We start from the raw sequence: 22,222 nt of genomic DNA, 5'->3' as shown, positions 1-22,222 counted from the left end.
ACTAGGATCCCTGAAAATTGAAAGCCTCTGCTTCAAATACATGCACAATGCGTGGTTGACAGGAGAGGTAGCAGTGAGACTGCACATGGTCAGAGTACCACCAAAATGTCCACTGTGTAAAAAACGAACATTTTCAAAATTTCATGTTGTGGCACAATACGAAAAAACTCCAAAACTAATAGGTTAAAAGTCATAACTGAAATAAATAAAATGGATAAATACAAACACCAAAACATTTTATATATAGATGGAAACTTTAACAAAAAAATATTACGTAAAATTACTGATTACATCGTTACAACTATGACGGCCTGTGGCCAAGTAATAATGATAGGGAAATAATAGTAAAAATGGGCGAGAGGCGGGGGCAATGAGAACTATCGATAGTGGTTGTTACCCAAAAGGGTTATTGCCCCGGCTACCTCACGATAAGATCCTTGAATTTTGTCCATACAATCTATTGTTTTGAAAATTAATATCTTTAATCATTTCTCTGTGGAAACTTAGGGAGAAAGGACAGGGACCTCCTGTGGGGAAAGTACGAGACGAGGAAGCCATAGGGTTAAGTAACATGGCGCTACGCGAAGTGAACAGGCCTATGGAAGAGTCCGGAATAACACCCGCATGGAGGACATGGAGACTTACAAAACAAAACAAAACATAACCTTTGTCTCGCAAACATAGCTAACACCCGTACAGCCACTCTACTGTATAGAATAACCAAAACGGGAGATAAAGTATTTGGCAATTGTTTGGAAATAAAACATCAAATAAAAGGTAGCCAAGTTCGAAGGAGTGAAGTGTGGGAAAATAAAGAGTATATGGAGCTCTCTAGAACGCAGCTGACCCTGGCTTAATACTATAAAGCGAAGTGCGACACACTATTATAGCATACACCAAAACAATAGTTTTTTTTTCTCTAAAATTAGCGCATCATCACTTCGCAAAAATTCAAAATTGAAATAAATTAATGAAGTAAATTATAAGAAAACGCATTAGATCCAGGTTATAAGGATCGTAAAACAACTGGGAACAGATTTGATATAGAAGGCAATCCCTTCACGAATACAATTATAGCACGAACAACATATAGCATACTCACCAATAGCACACACGGGATATAGGCACCTCCAGCCAAGGTCACACAAAAAATAGGAGAGGAACTCCGAGTAAAAGCAATAGAAACCTATTCGGAATACCAAACCTATAGAAGACAATAGGAATGTAAATACCACGTCAAAATTTTGTAAAATTTTGTACCAAATTCTTTATGAAAGCAGAAAACAAGCAACATATGGGGGGGGGGGCTTCAGAAACACATAAAACACTTTTATCTTTGGTTAGGTGGGGGGCATCTGTCTGGTGCCCCCACCCACCCACCCAAAAAAAAAGAAAACAGAGTTTTCACCAGAAGTCTTAACATACAGGTATCGTCTAGTTGAAAATCTTGTCATTACATCCCAATGCATGGTGATATAATGTCTTAACTAAAAGACTTCACATGATGTCTAGTTGGTCTTAAACGAAAAAGGTGCTGATCTGAGTTCCGTTATAGCTGTAACAGCATTGTTCGATCTTAAAAGCTTTTCCTCATTACTCCTCCATAGCAAATAGTTTTGTGACAATGATGCTGTTCACAAATCCAATATGGCTATCATAGTGGCCATTTTGAGAACTTTGTCATCACTTATTGTGCTAAATGGATTTCTTATTAACATGTTGATTTTACTAAATTCTTAAGGTCTAATGAAAATCGTGCCACTCAGGCCACCACAGTGACCAATTTAATGGTCATATCAACATGGTGTTTTCACTGAAAGACTTGTTGTGATGTCTAGATGGTCATAAATGACAATGATGCTAAACTGAAGACCCAAACGGTCATTTGGAAATTCTTGCTCTACTCTTCAATGGAAAGTCTTTTTGAGAAGGGTATTCGTCAGAAGAGTTCTTCTGATGTCTAGTTAGTCCTGAATGAAAACAATGCAAAGTGACTCACATTATGTCCACCATGCTAGCCATGATGAAAGTGTCGTTATCTCTGCTCCTCCTAAATGTATGCATATATCAACATAGGGTTTTCACCAACAGACTTCTTATGATATCTAGCTGTTTTTAAGTGCAAATGTTGCCATTGGTAGATCCAATATTGATGTTACATTGGCTGTCTTGACAATGGTGATGTCTCTACCCGCCAAATATGGATGGTTATATTGTCATCGGGATTTCACTGAAAGACTTGTAATGTTGTCTTGTTACAACTCTATGATCTTCACCTAAGTAAAAGAAAAGATAAAAAATCATAAAGTTTTGTAAAATTCAACAGATAATTTATTTCATTTTAATCAAAGGAACTTAAGAATATTGTGAATTAAATCCCAAATAGTCCTATAAATTCTACCACATTTTCCAAAAGTGTAATGTTCGAAATGAATTCCAGTGGTGTTCGAAATAAATTGCAATCTTGCATGTACCGATATGTGAATGGTCTTGAATTTGCAAATGGTCTTGCTGTTTCAAATTGATGCAACCTAGAATATGTCTTGGAATAAATTCACAATAATCCTTAAAGAGTGATTTTATGCTAAAGTCAATGAAAACTTTGGAATTCCAATGAATACTGGTAATTCCACTACAAATGTTAAGATAGGAATAGTAATTATGATTTAAACAACATTACACGTATGATGTATATACCTTCCTTCTTGACCTATGTTGCAATAAACCATTTTTGGGAAATAGTCTGTCATCTTAGTAGAATTTCCATCAAATTTGTAAAAAACAAAATTAAAAGAAAAATTCAGGTCTTTTTACATAAATATTAGCAAGCTGTTAAGAAAAGGGCAGGTAGATCATGTTTTGTTTGAGGGGAATACCAATGTCCTGAAGTCACATCCAAGTTAACATGTTTACACACAAAATTACCTTATCTCAAAGTAAAAGCCCACAATAACGGACACAATTACCTTTTAATGAGTTCTTTACAAAATGACCCATAACAGTGTATAGTCATTAAAAAAAATAATGTAGTATACATAACCGTCTACTTAGTCTTTACCAAAAAATGGTATTGTATTAAATTCCTGGATATTCTTCTTACTCAGAAAAGCATCAACCCATTCTTGTTACTCTTATTATTTGTATTGTAGTAAAAGTAGTATATGCTGTTATAGTTAGGAGATTGTTGTTGTTGTTATTTTCTGGAATATGACAATGCATTTTGTGCATGATAATTAGACGTTATTCAGGAGTTGCTCATACTTTTGCATTGTATACTCCCAGCAAGAGAAAATACTACGTAGATCAAAAATCATAACTGAAATGTGTACTGCACTATGATTTTTTATTTTGTATATCCAAGCAGGAAAAGTTTTAATTTGGATCTTCCAATTCACCTGTTTTGAAAACACAAATACAAAGTGAAGGATTGTTCCTTAATTTATATTGAAATATTCTTTCCAATGATAAACTAGTTGCAACTGGAATTTTGTTTTACATGATAATTAAGTGTTGGTAGTTTTTAATCAGTATATTGCTGCATTAATTGGCATCATTCTTTCATTTGTTAGAATCACAAATGTGAACACGAAAACCTTAACCAGTGAGCTGTTTTTACAATTTTAATTTTATAATTGCCATAGCTGAACTTAAAACTACAATATGTATGACGTTTGGAATAAATATAACTTGGATAGTTTCAACATTTAAATTCAGACACTAATAAGTTTCGACATTTATTGAATTTCAAAGATTAATAAGTTTTGACATGTCCAAATTGGTTCATATAAAAAGATAGTAGCTAGTTGAAATGTTGGAAAGAATAAGTAAATGATGTAACAGTCCAAGTTGTATCAAACTGGCTGACTGTAAAAAAAAATGCATTATTAATTATTTTACAAATTCCGTGGGGCCCAAAGTGTCAGAGTGGTTTAAAGCGCTCACTGTTATGGATCACTGCCATCTCACCTCTGTCTGTGTATGTTTGAGTCTCAGGCTCGGCCAGTGTGGGTATGTGAGAAAGCTTGCTGATAGCTTCTCGTGGGTTTGTGATTCTTTCTGGGGTTTTCCCAGGTTCTTCCTCCACCATATATACTGGCTGCAATGCATAGCCTATCTTGCGTTTAAAAATGGCATTAAACCCTATAACAACAACAACTAATTCCATATGTCGTTGCGGGCTGCAGGAATTAATTCCATGGGCCATCAGTTTGAGACCTCTGGACTAGATACATGGAAACTATACCTTCTAGTAATGCATGACAACCTTAATGTTTCTTCTAACAGTTTTTATACAACAACCATGTAATAATATTATATGTGCACCTGTTTTCCAGATGTCAGTCTGCTTGTTCTTTATTTTCTTTGGAATAAGTTAGGCTCCCTAGAGTCTGTGGTTACCAAACTATTTGATCAGCATGCCTTTGGCAATAATCTGATTAATTTTAGGTATCAAAAATCAGGGTGACTAGGACTGAAAGACTGAAGATGGTTTGACCAAACCATGTAAATGGCCCACATAGAAGATGAGAAAGACACTAATTGATTGAGAGAGAATGCCCCACTTGTTACATGTCGCTTTTGTTGGTTATTGTTATCTAGGATATGATTGACTGGTGTTATTGCCTAGATTGAGTAAATAACAATGTCAAATATGAAATTAATGGACGGAATAACAGAGATCTGAGCAAAGATCTAGAATAGAACAACACCGTATTTAAACAATAACAATTTAATCAATTACATAAACATTTTGAAATTGAACATGACATTTGAATAATACACTTTCTCTTAGAAATAGAATTTCAAAATTTATTAGAAATGCAGTTGTCCATTCTGTTATAAAGATAAAACAAATTTGATCATAGAGTCGAGTAAACATTAAAACTCATTGCTCAGCATGCCGGCATAACCTGTTTCAGTCTCCTTCCAAATGGCGCCCGACCGCTCCACTGGCCTAATGGTTAGAGTGTCCGCCTCTGATGCAGGAGTTTGAGGGATTTATTCCAAGCAGAGTCATACCAAAGACTTATAAAATTGTTTCTAACAGCTGTATTGCTAGGAGCTTAACATTAAGAGGTTAGTGTTAGGACTGGTCAGCCTACTATAATGTGGCTAGGTGGGACATAATGCTACATGTCTGCGCCAAAATACCCAGTGCTCGACATCGCTATAAACTTCCATGCTGCATAATTGCAGCGATATGACTGTACAATTGTGAAATCTACATTCAAATTCCAAATCGCACACACACACAATCCAAATGGCACATACTTGTCTCTGGTTTGTCTCTACGTTGCGTTTCCCGCCACTTAACCCCACGTTAATGTCGCCTCTTCTATATTTCTAACCACTATTCCATCAGGTTCTAATTAAAAATCAATCATACCCTATCCCATGCAGCAGAGCATCCCATCTTTCACAGCCAGTTATTTATTGCGGGCCAAGCCTATACGCTAAAGTTAATTGTTACATTGCCATATAAAACATACTTTGCATAATATCAGGATCATATGGAATTGAAACCAAGGCATGCAAAATATTTTGCCTACTCAGGATGTTGGAATAAAGGCCTAGCGTGATGTCTGGTGCAGGAAAATGAGTCTTCTTGCTGCAAATAATATGGCTTGGCAGACTTTGGGTGATGCAGTAACTACTGACAGTTTTCAAATTTGCTGTTGTAAAGAACATATTACATTACTAAGTCTTGTTTGTGATTTTTGTTTATATATTAAGATAATTATCATTTAGATATAAATATGCATACAGATGTTGAGTTTAGGGTCTGTTTCCTTTTTAAATGAAGGATTTTCAGGAAACAACCTTGCAGACTAATGCTTGACATACAAGCAAACCTAACAACTTACTTACCTTCTACAGCAGAACAACTCGATAACTGCCTGCGTTCATTGCTCGATATATATGCCCCAGCAACCAAGTGCAGAGTATCAATTCAATAGTGTTCTCCATGGTAAAGGAGTGTTAGGGACCAGCTTCGCACTGCTAAAAGAGACCGCCGTAAAGCTGAAATGCTTTGGCTTTCCACCAGACTCACTATTCATAAGCAAATCTATTAAACCGCTTAGATCATAGATCATCATCCAGTGTCTCACCAATTGTACGCTGATGACACCCAAATATACAAATCTAGCCACCCAACGGAAGTTGATGCTACCATCCAAGGTGTAGAGAGGTCCATTTCTGATGTGAAATCATGGATGACGTGTAACAAGCTGCAGATGAATGATGATAAAACTCAGGCTATTCTGATTAGAAAACAAAGATGTTCTTATTCACATCCTTTACTTCAAACAATAAATATCAGCAACACCAACATTAAATTCACACAATCAGTACGAAACCTAGGTGTTACTCTGGACAGTACTCTCACATTGCACCAACATGTCATGAACATATGCAAGGCTGCATATCTTCAACTGAGACGCATCAGCTCCATTCGCAGATATTTTTCAGTTGATGCCACTAAAACATGTGTGTGTTCATTAGTACTTTCAATACTGGTTGTAATTCAATTATGTCTGGTTCATCTCGATATCTACTCCGAAAACTTCAAAACGTTCAAAACACAGCTGCTCGGATCATACTTAGAGTACCACGATCAGAGCACACCTCCCCGCTGCTCTATACCCTACACTGGCTATCCATTCGATACAGAATCAAACACAAAATTTATTCTCTGTGCTGCGTTTCACTGACGGACTGTAGTCCAGCAGCGGGGGGGGGGGGGGAGCGAATCGGACATTTTGTCCAAACGTCATTTGGCTTAATTAATACTTTCTGCACTCAGCGGATCCGGTGTCGTCAGCGCCTGGTGAAAAAAAAACGACGTCGTCGTCGTTGTCATCGTCGAGGGGCCAAATCGACAATTGTCCGGACGTCATTTGGTTTAATTGATACCTTCTGCACTCAGCGATCCCAGCGTCGTCAGCGTCCGGTAAACACAGCGACGACCGCGTCGATGTCATCGCCCCCCCTGCTGCTATGATCTTACAAACAGAGTGATTACTAACTCCTCCTCTTGTAGATCAATTAGGTTATTTGACTGATCGGTAATTCTAAACTTAATTCTCGTTAAAAGCCGATTATGGCATCGCATATAGGCCGGATTAATCGGACTCTCAACGATTAAAAATCCCGGAGGGGCTGTTGGTGAAAATGAATAAAGGATATACCCCTGTTGAGCTTGATTTGATTGCTTGGTATCTACCTGGTAACTCCCTTCGATAGCATCACACACTAGATTGATCGCTATCACCGATGCGATATTTACGTTGTACGGGGCAATATGCCTACCATCATCTCCGTTATCGTGTCTGAGGATATGAGTTGATGGATTGAGAAAATCATTAAGAGACTTTCTTAGTTCTGGCGCGTTGTATCCTGGAACCTTTAAATCGGGTAAATCGGCTTCTGCGATATTATACTCGGTTAGGAATTTTTGTTTATTATCATCGCTGCTATCGGATATTGTTTTAACGATTCGTTCATTGATATATTCCATGTCTGATATAAGTTGATTTAACACCTCAACGTGTTTTCGTGCTTTTGTTTTCCGTAGCTGTTCTAGTTGTAATTGGTAATAATGATTAATCTCGATAAAAAACCTATTAATATCATTTAAACCAACTGTGGTCGACGCGAACAATTTAGGAGTTTTCTTATACGGAAACTCCCATTGCATGGTATTCCTGTCTTGAAATATAAACTTGCTGGGTAATAACGCGCTTTTTATAATAGACAAATCAATTCGATAAATGGGATCAATCTCATGATACGATTGATCATTCGTGTGCAAGTCCGCGGAGATTTCATGAGGTGGATTCTTAGGCCATCCTAGTATGGTTCTTATTGAACTACCATAAATATCAACCATATACCCCGGTGTGCTTATTTCAATCGTCGACGATAACGTCGGTTCATGAACCGTAATAGCGATTTTTGATTCTTTTCCTGTGATCGATTTTATCCTGCGTTGAAATTCTTTATTGATTTGTTCTATTTGGTATGACCCAGTTGGTATTGTAACCTCCTTCCAGTCTGGGGCCCCATCGGGTTTATTTGTCCATGCAAAAACCAGCGAGTTATTAGGTTGTTGTCCGTTAAATGCGTCCGCTCGGATATTAGGTCAACTGTGATATATTCGCAATTTTGCCAGCGCTATTTCCTTCACTGGAACCGGTGATGGGAAGTTCACACTGAATTCGGGTTTCGTTGACGTTATCGATATCATATTTGTTTGTACCGGAGTGGTGTTCTCCGCGATCCGCTGAAGTAATTGAAACCCTTCGGGGTTCAGCGACATTATTATTATTCGTTGTTTTTAGTGTCTAATTTCAACAACCAAAGCCCATTGAAGTGGTTCCGGCTTCCAGTTGAAAATCCTCGATTTTTGACATCGCGGAGCTGTACAACTGGACCATCGTGGAGAATTCAACATCGGATATGAACAAATTATCAATCGACAACGAGATCAACCCGGATAATTTCGAGTACGCGTCGGATACTATTTGATGTTTTACTGTATACTCGTCGAGTTTTTTCTGAAAACACGATAATATCTTTTTAGTGATTGCGTTGGCGACTCCAGCAATTGTTGTCATCGCGGAGATAGCGATTGGAACAGCGATCGGGGCTATCGTGGTCACCGTGGATAAAATAACACCGGTACCGGCTACTATACCCGACACCGAGTACACGACCGCGTCGATGGCGGTTATTTTTCGGCGGTATTTTTTTATTTTTGCACGGTATTGTTCGGAAAGCGTTTTCAAATTCGCGGAGAATTCTTTTGCGGTATCGAATCGATATTGATGTGACGTCGGTGATACCTCTGATTCAATTACCCTGGTGGTCATTTTTATTTTAAAAGAGCTAGTGTTTTTAATTAATTAGATTCGCTACAAATTCCACATACCATGTGATGTTTGCCCCGGCTAAATTTCCATCAACGGCATAAATTGTAAACTGTTCAGTTGCGTTCCTGTCTATAATTGTTGATATTGTATTGTTAAACCCAGATGAACTCGACGATAATATATTAAACTGCATCATTGAAACCAGTGTCAATCGATAAATGCCCTTAACAGTTGCGGTGATATTTACTGTATTCTGTGTAGGAGTCCAATCGAATGATCCATGCCGAATTGTGTATACTGTGTTGATGATGTTCTCATGAGGGGTTTTTATTTTTTCGAATTGCTCTGCTACTCTCGGTAGTCCGTCTTTAATCGCTTCAACATCAGTTCTAATTATTTCTATTCTCAGCAAAATCGCGTCCATATTATTCTTGTTCGCTGAAACATCAAGTTTGATTGTTTCTATTTCCCGTGTATTATCGGTCATACTTTTTTTGTTCGCTGCAACATCAAGTTTGATTGTTCCTATTTCATATGTATGCACGTCTATACCTTTTTTGTTCCCTGCAACATCAGTTTTGATTATTCCTATTCCCCGCCAATACGCGTCTATATTTTTTTTGTTCGCTTCAATATCAGTTTTGATTGTTCCTATTTCCTGTGTATGCGAGTCTACATTATTTATGATCGTTGCAACATTAGCGCCGATTATTTCTATTTCCCGTTCATGCACGTCTACACTCCTTTTGTTCGCTGCAACATCAGTTTTGATTGTTTCTATTTCCTGTCTATACGCAGTGATATCATTTATAGTTGTTGTAATCTCATCCAGCTTGGTATTTTTTTTACCAAAGAATTTATCAAAGTTGTCATCGATCCTGTTAACATTTTTTCGTAACGTGTAAAATTGGCCCGACAGCGTTGTAAACTCCGAAATAGTATTTTTTATTGTTGCAAGATTCGGTTCGGTTACCGTCGGGGTCCCAAAAAACTAGCGGTAGTGAGTTGTATATCGGTGACAGATTTTTTCACCTCGGTGACAGATTGTTTCACCTGCGCGTCAAGTTCGGTCACCGATTTATCCAACCTTATAAAACCGTCTTTGACTAATGTTATCGTCGACAGATGTTCACCCGGTTTGAGTCGTCCGTCGCTGGTATACAGCGCGATAGTGTCCTCGGCGGCATCACGCTGTCGTGTTAAAACGTCATCCAGCGACACATTACTGGATTTCAATTTACCCTGGCGGTCTTGAAATACAACTATTTCACCTGGGTCAACACTTGTTAAATTCAACGTATCAGCGATTTCATCCTCAATTAGTTTTTTTATGTCATCGGTGGCGGGCGTTTCCGTGGGCTTTTTCAGCGCCGAAACCGGTCGTCCCCAAATATCAATCATCGTTATTGTAAAAAAAAACAGCGTTTCTAATTAACCCGCCGGGCCTCTACGACCCCACTAGTGTATTCGTTTACAACCACATGAGGTGGTTTTCGCGATGATGAAATCTCCGCGAGTACGTTCAATACCTCACGGCCACATATCGGTGGGTCGCTTAATCGCTGTGTTGGCAGCGTGGAATAAAAAACCCGGGCTGAACACGCCCGGGCTGAACACGCCCGGATATACCGCATGAACTCGTTCGGCGGGGCTAACCCGTATGAATCAAAATAGACGATCGCGCGCGGATCAATCGCGTATGCAACCCAATGAATTCCCGCTCCGGAGGACCCATCGAGGTTAATTATGCCGGTTTCAATATTCCTTGGTGCCGCCGGTAATTGATCCCTCATAAAAACACCTCTGAAGTTTTTTTTATCGCTAGCGCGTTTGCGGCGTCTATTAAATCAAAATTAGACATGGGAGTCATAGACTTTTGAGTTAATAAACGGTTCCCGGTAGTCTTAGACCCTTTCCCGAGTACCATGAATACGGGGTTCCCGGTAGTCTTAGACCCTTTCCGGCCACGGATCGTTTTCTTTTTATAGCCTTTCCCGGTTGCCTTTTTCAGTGCCATTCCCGCCTCGGTACCAACGGCTCCTAACGCTGCCGCCTTAGCCACTGCTGGTGCGGCCGCGGCAATCAACGCTGGAAACGCAGCTAACAGCGGAAATATCCCACCGGTCTTTTCCATGTTTTTAATCGCTGCGGCCGAGAAATCTATTTGAACACCCTTTTTATTCTTCATCGCATTATTGAAATGTTTTATTTGACGCGCCGTCAACGATATCTTATGATTACCACCCACCATCTGCGACGGCTTCAGCGTTATTGTGGTCCCGCATTGTTTAGCCGACTTTGATCGTAATTTCTTGACTTGACCATCAGTCAACTCTACACTGACGACACTATACGACATTTATTGTAAACGCGTTTGTGCTTTCAATTACATGTTTTCCACTGGTGCATCAATGATTCTCATTCGTCCACCAACACCTTCCAACAGCATTGATTTATCGCTGAGAATGATAGCAACCGCTCTGTAATTAACACCACCCGGGGCTATACGAGCTCGGAAGTGTATATCAACGACGGATTGTCTCGTTAAATCAAGATGTTCCAATGAAAAATAATAAATCGGATATAGGTTTTTAAAATCAAATTGTGATATTTGCAAACCGGTGTCGACGTTTTGATCACGACCCATATATGACAGCAATCGATGGTACACACGTGCGATATGGTTGTCGCCGTAATTAAGCTGTATATCCTCGGATGGTTCCTGTTGTCCGTTTATTCTCAGCGAAACATCCCTGACTCCTAATTGATCAAATATCATATGGCTGCGTTCTTGATTACCCAATCGTTCCCTATTCTGTAGCGCTATGAATATATGACGCGGGGCTGAAACACCCTGTTTTGATGCCAAGTGCCATGTAAACGCATCGGCGACGTTATCCTCTTTAGCATCAGTTGTTACCGCTAGCCAACTCAACAACGATTTTCCTCCCTGTTCCATAAATGCTAACAATCGTGCTTCCGTGGTAACTGATGAAGTCAGCACCGGCATCCACAATGCTATTTTAGTTAAAACAACCTTACCGGCAGCGACGCCAGCAGCACGCCATATTGCATTGTTATCATCGCCCCTTCGCGTTAGCGCGATTGTATGCTTAGCCCCATAGATAACTTTTCTGACATTTCTGCAAAACCCAAATATGTGATGGAGTGGAATCGCGCATGAAAACTGCCGGCGTGGTCTTTGCAACATTGTTACTCGTGCTGCGAATCCCATATTGTAATTACCGTTAAGACTTTTCATAATATTGAAATCAGCGCCTGGTTTTGCTCTGCGATCTGGATTGGCTGCTTCAGCCTGGTCAACTGTGGTATTTTCTTTTATTAGCACGTTGATGTACTGAAGATGATCAGCGTTATCGGTGGAGTCCTTTGCGAACATCATAGATGGCCCCGCCGATTTTGTGTAATCATCCGAGTATCTCGCTAACCCAATTATCGTCGTTGCAACATCAACCTCGCGTTCTATTGATTCAATTTCTCGCCCGTCAATAAGATATCTGGCGCTCTCAAATAACGCCATGATACCGTTGTTGACGAAGCCAACTCGAACACGATCGTCATCTGCGTATGGTGCATTATCGGCAGCATTTGTCACGAGTTCTCCCTCGATTTCGATAAACGCTTCACACGGCAAAAAATATTTACTGGTATCTTGGACTTGAAGTTCAATTCGCGATCGTAGGTCGGCTTGTGGTGGTTGATAGGAATAAAATTGATAATCGCGGACAGAATCATCCCTGCGCACTGGGGCATCTATATCAAACGCGGGATCAGCGGTTCGCGCAAACATTTCTATTATTATTCATGTCGATGTTTTCAATTGCGATTTTTTCGTCGTAAATTCTTTGAATTCTGTTTAAGACCACTCCCCCGCTATTGCGTTCATGGGCGCGTTGGTGGATGACTGAGCCGCCAACGACTCTAGTTTTTCTTCCACGGCGTTATTTATTACTTTACTGACATTTGCAGGCATCACCGTCGTTGATGGCATCACCGGTGGTTTTTGTTTTTTTCTTCTCACCAACGACATTAGTTTGTCCTTTGCTGCAGAAAGCGCCTTTCCGGCAACATCTCCGATAGCGCTGATTCCCTTATCACGAATAACATCAATAGCCTTCATTCCTAATTGTTTGGCTAACGGCGCTACTTTTGGAGCCATTCTTGTAAATAACCCCGCAATGGTATTACCGAGACCATCTCCATAGTACACGCGGTAAACAGGCAATCGCGAGTTTACCACGTAGACGAGTACTGGTTTATCGTGGTTGTAATGTATAATCATCTTTATTATAAAAACACCAGTTTTCCAATTAGTGATTGTGATCACCAGTGATTGATCACCCCCCACCTTTCCCACCGCCGTGTGGAAAACCGGAATAAATTTTATCAAAATTTCCTTGGGTTTTTACCCTCGATAAAAATCCGGTTTTTTTCTGGTTTTTTTCTTGATTTCTAGTCATTTTTGGTCATTTTTTGTTGCCTATAGTCGTTTTTTTTTCGATTTTTCAGTAAAAACATCGATTTTCTCTAAATGATTTCCTGGGGTTTTCACCCGTAAAAACCGACCAAAAACGACTAAAAAACGACCAAAAACGACCAAAAAGGACAATTTTATAATTTTTTTAATCATCCACTAACTCGTCTATGAGCGTTCGATACGCACTAATGTCCATGATACCGCCCGTAAATAACCGCTTGCAAATATCAGCGGCCTCATTGATTATTTCCGGAGAGTTATTTCCGGCTCGTTTTCCTCCGATTAGTACCTCTAGCCGTGATATATCACTGAGAACACTGTTAGGACAAGCGTTTTCAACCAGACCACTACCACTTGGATACCCCTCTCCGCTTGTTTTTTTAGAACCAGCTTTTTTTTGGACTTTTTCTTTTCGCTGTTCTTGAAGTTGTATATCATAATCATTAATTCCTTTTTTAAATTCTTTATATCCCAATTCTTTTGTATCCAAGCGATCAATCTCTTTATTCGTTTTATACAACCAATTAACCCAGTCATCTCGTTTTATATTACTGTTTTTATACTCGTCTTTTAAAAAGTTTTTTCTTGAATGATAGCTTTGAGCGGCAAAATTACCAAAAACCCTATACTCGTCGGATTTCAGTAATTGAGGTCGTTTTATTTGTGCTATAGCCTTTTCAGTGAGTTTATCCATAAAGGAAACCCCTCTTTGAGTGGAAATTTTTTGAAGTTCACCACCATCGCCCTGTTCAACAACGGGTTCAGAATCATCAATATCAGCTAATCGTTCATACTCCCGTTGGGTTTTTATATCACTGGAAAGTTGTTTTATCCGTTGCTGTGTTTGTTCTGTCTCTGCTGCTATTTTTTCAAGTACAGGAAGAAGAGGCGCCTCTTTCCGTTCGCCTTCCTTAGGAATATCTCCGTATATTGCCCGTTCTGTTGCCGCCGTAACATCTTTGGTCGCTTTAGTTACCGGGGCAAAAAGTTGTTCGCTTCCAACAGTAAAATCGGTTTGTAGTTGCTGCCGCGTTTGAAGTTGTTCTCGGACCCTGTCTCGTAACGGTATGAACTTTTTAAGCGCCGCTAACCGCTCTCTGGCTAGCCGAGTAGTAAGTGATTCGCCTACCATTATTGCAATTGCTCCGCAATTTCTAATTTCCCGCCGAGTGTACCATCGGGGGCTCCACGGAGTTTTCGTCTATAATCCTTCTAATGTTTTTGATCTTACTAGAAATCTCCCGGCGTCGTGCATAAACACGTCCGAGTTTTTTTCGTATTATTTCAACGGCAGTGAATAGTCCAATGAATGCATTTGCGTCATTGTGGTACAAGTTTTCATTAATCGTATGTTGTAATCGTTTTATAAAAAAGTACTCGCGGGCCAGGGTAAAACGCCCCCGTTTCGATTGTTCGTTAATAATCTCATAATCGGATAATATTTTTTCACTGTCGAGACTATCAGATAATTCAATTCCTTGATTTTTTAATTTTGAAATCTCGGCTAGTATATTATTGATGTCTTCGATATTCATTATTCTTATAAAACATCTTGTTTTTAAATAAAAAAAAAATGAAACCCCGCGTATCAATCCCGAGGTGTGTTAACCGTAGGATACCGGAACAGACGTGACCTTGTCACGGTGACTTCGTATTTATATACGAAAATCGAATTTTGTGTCCATTTTTACCCGATAAAGCTGTTTGATATACTCGTTCTGCAACAAATCGTACTGAGGCGCTACAAATGTCAAAGCATCTACTGGCTTCATTCATCGACTGAAATATTTTTTCTTCGTGCGTTGTTGTATCAAATGACTTTACGGGTTTTGCTTTCTTTGGGTATTTACCAGTTTGGCCTTTTTTACTGTTTTCACTCCGAGAGATGGCTTGCAGATTACACAGTCTGTTATTTTGAGGGCATCCATCAATATGATCAATAACGAGACCGTCTTCGATTGGTCCGTTAAACGCTTCATATACCACCCTGTGAACAAGATATTTTTCCCCTCCAGCAGTAAACATTAAATACCCCTGATTATTTTTCCATCCAACCGGCTTCTTCAGTTTGCGGTTTCTGACAACGCCGTCGCGAGATGCCTCGTAATTGACGAGCAGGGGATGCGGCTGAAATTCCTGGTCCATTTGTATAATAATACTACTTGTCTAATTCATTATTTGCTTTAATTATAAACCTTTCAATGTAGTCTTGAGGGTTTTTTATAATCCTGTCGTTGTTGGGGTCAATGACGGCGTTTTTCATTCGTTTGTCATAATAGCGTTTTAACTCCCTGTATCGCTTTTCGCCACAATTAATACACAACTGCGATTTTCCTCTTACACCAACGTGACAAACCAAGCACGGGAGGGGGCCAAGAGAACCATTACGAACGCTTTGTAAATGATACCCGCAGAATTCACCTCTACATGATTTATTGCACGGGGTTGTCGACCCAATCATCAACCATTTGCAGTGATTCATTATACTATATTCTTTCATTTAAATACTTGTTTTAATTATATGGATGAGTTCGAGAGATTAGCAGCAATTAAGCCCTGGAAAAATATTAAGTTCAATCTCGATAGAGTCCTCAAGGACGCACCAAAAGCGTTAATAAACGATAGAACCCTGTTGAGTAAAATACGCGATTGTATCAATGAATTCAAGCGTGATGGTGCATCTCATAGTTGGTCAACATTTCGAATTGATGGCGTTGTTGATGCTACCATGAACGACAACCGCGCAGCAACGATAATATCACAACTTGGCTCCAGCAAGTATTTCTTTAGAGTAAAATTCATTGTCCGGGTGGAATCAGGTAATTGGATCATACGTGATTAATTTGAACCAGTTCTCAGCGACAAGAAAACAGTCATTGTTAGCCGCGACTCCAAGCCCGGGCTGTTAACCGGAATTGACAGACCATACTATGAACGAGCGTATCCTGAAACAGCAGTTGTTTATGGAATATACCCGTTAAATAAGAAACCTGATATCGGAAAACTAGCGCCGATGAAACAGTCAACGGGGATAAATTGTGTAGCAGAACGAATAATAGAGCATTTTACAAATGCATGTCGAGGAAACAAATTGACTGATTTACGACGTAGCAAAATCAACCAGTGGGAGGAGACAGTGCGCGAGCGAGGAGCAACCATCAGCGACATAGCGAGATTAGAAACGTCGTTAAGATTTCCAATAACCGTTACAACGATAACCGGTGAAGTATTACACGAATCAAAGTACAAATCAAAGGGAGCCCCAATTAAAATTATTGATCATAACGAACACGCGTGGACGCCCGCGATCACAGTGTTTCCACGGGATAGAACAGTAAAGTATATCCCCGGGGAATTTATACAAGATGGTTTTCTCGCGGAGAGGAAACTATTTGATGCTATTGCCTGCTTCTGTAAAAACGACCCTGTATCAGTGTGGTTACTTCGCAGCGCTGAAAACGATACGGATACCTTTGATCAGTTTGTAAGACCAAACGGTGAATTATACCGCACTGAAGCGTTTCACAACAAGATAAAAAAACCGCCATAGAATTTGAGGAGCATGATGAACAACTGCTAACAAATTGTTTTACGATTTCATCGGTTGCGGCTCATGTTGCAGTAAGGAAAAATGCGTGGAGTCCAACACGCAAGGAATTTCTACCGGATGTACAATCCAGTTGTTTGGAATATTATCACGGTGGACTATGGAACACTGAATACAACCGCGACGCTATGATTTCCGTTGATATGGTTGCCTGTTATCCAGCGAGTTTTCTCGGGTATGGATCCGCCGCTGAGTATTTCAACCGATTTGGACACCCCAGACATGAAATGACTCGTGTTGCTATTAATGGACCACTGCCTGATTTTGATTTAACCGGATTCGCTCGCATAGTATCATTTGAATTCGCGGCAGGACTTCATCGCTGTTGTTATATTTGGATCGGTAGACACATGGCTGAAAAAAAGTGGTTGCCAATAGCGCTGCTACGGTATATGATTGATTGTAAAATGCTAGTTTCGTTGATTGTTAGTGACGCGATTATATCATACCGAGCGCAAACTGAAGTCTGGTTACCAGAACCGGAGCGTCTAGATAGCATAATTGACGAATCCAGAAAACACATCGATGCCGACGAGGAATATATCATCGAATGGTCCAGGAGGATATTCAACCAACGAAACCACGAGGCAAAAGATCTCGGTAGAAGAATAATTGGTAAGTTCACACAAGGTGGAAAAAACTGCGACTACAAACGATTTTGCTCACGGCTGATTATAGATGACGCAGAATATGATTTCGTAATTAAGGACGCAGTGGCGAAAAATAGATACGTGAACTGCGAAACAGCTTTCTTGTCCAATGGAACAAGGTTGGGTACAGTTGTTACCTACAGCGATGGAGACAGCCCAGCATACCCGCATTTGAGGGCGTCTATGCTGGGTTATGCTTGCATACATTTATTCTCAATGATAAATAAATTTCCCGACACCGCGGTTAGAGTAGCCGTTGATTCGTTTTATGTTGACGTAAAGTACAAGGAAAACGTAGCCGGGTTTACTAGTCCGGACGAGAGTTGGGGTACATGGAGAATTAAAAATGAAATACGACGCGATTATTCCCCGTCAGTAGATATTACCGTTGAAAACAATTACCTACGCGGTGATAAATTGTCAGAATGGTCTAATGCACCACCGTGTTCTGATCCAATTTGTAGGCACAAAACAGTTTATTTAAGCGGCTGTGGCGGGTCAGGAAAGACGACTCGGGCAATTGAATTATTTCGAACGCGGGCAAGTATAATCGTGCTTACACCGACCCATAGACTAGCGCGAGAAATAAAACAACGAAATGTTGACGCCGTTACTTATCACAGCTTTTTTCGATACAGCGGCGGTGAGTGGACTCCTGATCGAATGGGTGAAAAATTTATTCCTGAGGTTATCATCTGGGATGAGATATGTACTGTTTCGTTAGATGTTTTACAAATGTTTCTTGATTGGTTGCTGCTCGCGAATACAGCGGTAATCATGTGTGGCGACCATGGCCAACCACCACCATTTGTCGGCGAGGGTCCACATGATTGGTTAAAGGGTTTTGTGGACTACTATGAAGAAACCGATACTGATTACCGAGCACTTGATGAAGAACTGCGCGAGGTTAAAAAATTAATCAGATTACAGCCGGATAGAGTTCAATGTGAAATAATACGCGAGGTGATTCCGGAAACGCCGTTAAATGAATTCTGGGAAACATGGAGACCAAACGATTTGATTGTAGCGAGTAGAAAGATAGTCAGAGACACACTTCAGCGAAAGTTGTTTACGTTGCATAAGGAAAAGTTTCCAACGCGTCCAGTGCCGTTATGTTAAAGACCCGCGGATACACGGCGGGAGAACATTGAAGTTGAAATCCCGGCCCCGACAGCGTCAGGGACAAAAAAACAAATTCTCGTGCTGAATGATATCGTGCTCGTTGATATCAGCGTCGTCGAGGACGCGCTACGTGCTGATAAATCCCCGTGGACGCTAGGATACGCAACGACAATACATTCCTCGCAGGGACTGACTATCACGGATACAATTGTTTGGATAGTTGATAATCGCATCGAATGGTCAAATCTAGTCTATCTTGCAGTGTCCAGAGTACGGAGGATAAATCAGCTTCGAAGAATTGTTATTGACGGAGTCAGTGACGAAGCCAGTGACGGAGTCACCATCGATGCAAGCGTCATTGATAGAAAACTCTCGGGTTACCGCCAACAGGATAAAAAAAACAGCGGCGTTTTGATATTGATGCCGAATTAATAATTGCGTTACGACAACAACAGAATAATCAATGCGCGAGTTGCAATTGTATAATGAGTTGGCGTTATTCGGATAAAGACGCTCGCCAATTTACCGTGGACAGGATCGATAACAGTCTCGGTCATGTCAAAAACAATGTGAGGTTGACATGTCTTGAGTGCAATAGACGCAACGGCGCTAGTTAAGACCACGCGGGGGTAATTGAGTATCGTCAGGTATCACTTGTAGTTGCTCGCGTGTAAAGCCCCGCTGCGGGGCAGATGAATCCAGTCTATAGATCGGTGGTCTACCAGTTGATCGTGTTATCGTTGATATGTTATGTGTGGTAACACTCCAGATAGGATCAGTAGCTCTTTTTTTACCGCCTTCAAGCTCTCCTGGTTCATATAGATATCTAACAGTGACGTCGCCGAGAATCGGCTTGGAAACGCTATTTATTTTTGATCTTCCGGGTATATACTCGTATTTAATCGCGTCGCTGGGCTTCATGTTGATTGCTCGGGTAATCTCGTTATTTAACGCTGCAATTACGCCTGGTAACCTTTTGACCCATTCACGAGATCTTTTTTCTTGGATGAATTCCTTCGCGTATTGATATCCAAATAACCGTTCAGCAACAGTCCGATTGAATCGTTCAACAATTGCCTGATCACGATGTAGCGCAGTATGACCTCGTCGTACCGCGACGCTATGATGTTTCAGCGTTGATAGAACAGCGCCGCGAAATTCACTACCAGGATCGACTTGTAATAGATTCGGCCAGCGCAGAGGACCTCTTCGATAAATTCTTTCAAACGCAGCGGCTACTTCAGTTGCTGACTTTGTTTTTAACGGCTCCGCTTGTTTGTATCGACTCGCAACATCAACTAGAGTTAGCGCGTATTTGTAACCGTTGTCATGCGGCAGAAATAGTATATCAGCCTGATGAACTTCATTAGGTACGCTGACATCAAAGCGCGAGAAGTTGATTTGTTTAGGCGGTGGTAGATAGATTTGCCATATAGCCTGTCTGGATAACCAATTAGCCGCAACGGCCCTCGTTACTTTTGCAGCGCTTGCAAGCTTACCAATTGCGGCCTTCCCCTTCCAGTATCCTCTCGGAGAATAATAGATGGATTCCATCGTTTTTCTTGGATGATTGTTATTAATTACCAGCGCCAATCATTAATTTACCTTTCATAGCCGATTTTACCAACTATGAGGCCAATTTTTCCTTGAAGGATTTATCAGGAATAGCATTTAATGCGTGAATTAATTTTACGTCCGCGATATGACGCTGTTGCAGATCGCTACTTTTGTAAACAACATCATGAGCATGACACGCCTTATCGATAGCGTTTATTGGATACTCACCGGGTTTGGGCTGATTTTGATCGAGTCTGATATATAATCGTGTTCCGGGGCCACAGTAGCTATATCCTGGGAGGTGTTTTTCTCCTGGATACTTTGCCCACGGGGTTCCGGGGAGTTTTGATAACTTGGCTGCAATATCACCTCCTCGCTTTTTTTTAAAGCGCCCCCGGGTCTAATAGAAATAAATCTAAATTTCTTTGTACCGCATTGTACACACTTACCAGTAAGCGCCGATCTGTTATTTCTTGTTGTAACGGTTGTCATATCATTTGTGCCAGTACGCACTGTACACTTCACACAATATAGATCCATAATTTATGTATAGAGACATGAATATAATTGACTTTTCAGCGACTAAAACAAGAGAACCAGTTAAGCATGTTGCAGCGTTACCAAACTCGATCCGGATGATTATCATCGGACCATCTGGATCCGGCAAGACGCAATTGTTACTTAATTTAATAATGAGATGGATGAAGTGGGATAAGTTATATTTAATCGCCCCTAGCGTAGATGATCAACGATGCTACGAGGTGTTGAAAGATTTCAACGAGAATGCATCAGCGATCGCTAAAAAAAATGTCATCGAGTTTATTACAGATATCAATGATGCACCGGGTATCGATGATATTGATGGCGACGTTAACAATCTAGTCGTGTACGATGATGTTATGTTAGACAATCAAAAAAACCCAGCTAGGATATTTTCCAGAGGCAGGCATAAAAACACTGACGTGATATATGTCACTCAACGATACACTCAGATTCCAAAAGTAATCAGAGACAACTGTAATATTCTTGCTGTGCTCAACGGCGTCGATACACACACGCTACGAAATATTTGGCAGACATGGTGCGGCGGTGACATGGACTTCAATGTTTTTCGAAACTTTTTTAGTCATGCTCAGTCAACCCCACATGGATTTGTAACGATAAATTTACATGATCCTCGGACACGATATCGTATCGGACTTGACCAAATATTCGGTTAAATTGTAAATAACCACTTAGCAGCAGATGGGGCGATGACATCGACGCAGTCGTCGCTGTGTTTACCGGACGCTGACGACGCTGGGATCGCTGAGTGCAGAAGGTATTAATTAAACCAAATGACGTCCGGACAATTGTCGATTTGGCCCCTCGACGATGACAACGACGACGACGTCGTTTTTTTTTTACCAGGCGCTGACGACACCGGATCCGCTGAGTGCAGAAAGTATCAATTAAGCCAAATGACGTTTGGACAAAATGTCCGATTCGCCCCCCCCCCCTGCTGATAGTCCAACATACCTCTCCGACATCACCCACGTATACACACCGGCAAGATACTTACCCTCCTCTTCTGACAATCGTATACTCATTATTCCCACTATGAAAACAAAGTCATATGGACAGTGTTATTTTGCATACCAGGGCCCAGCAACGTGGAATGAATTGCCCACTGAACATAGACTCAAGGACACAGTGATCACATTCAAGAGTGCTCTCAAAACTCACTTATTTCGACTGCAAGAACAAACTTAAAGACCTAATAATGTTTCCTACCTTAAATATTTTCAGCATGTCTTTTTTATTTATTTATGTTTTATAATGTCATGGTGTTTGTGTGTGTAATCATATCATTATATGTTTTCATCTCATAGGTGTTGTCTAATATTGTAAAGTGCTTGGAGTTTCTAAAGATTAG

At 40.4% G+C, this 22,222-nt stretch overlaps 1 long non-coding RNA gene across 1 annotated transcript in view; it reads right to left on the bottom strand.

The window, feature by feature from the left end:
* Positions 1-22,222, bottom strand: part of LOC149792186 (uncharacterized) — a 49,581-nt gene that overhangs the window by 6,564 nt on the left and 20,795 nt on the right. The window contains exon 2 of the long non-coding RNA XR_016423506.1: positions 2,000-2,276. This is a non-coding gene — a long non-coding RNA (uncharacterized LOC149792186). The remainder of the gene's footprint in view (positions 1-1,999; positions 2,277-22,222) is intronic.

The sequence above is a fragment of the Sinohyriopsis cumingii genome, chromosome 9 (genome assembly GCF_028554795.1).
Source record: "Sinohyriopsis cumingii isolate HCF-2022 chromosome 9, ASM2855479v2, whole genome shotgun sequence".
Taxonomy (NCBI): Eukaryota; Metazoa; Mollusca; class Bivalvia; order Unionida; family Unionidae; genus Sinohyriopsis; species Sinohyriopsis cumingii.
This window is presented reverse-complemented; position numbering and strand designations above follow the sequence as displayed.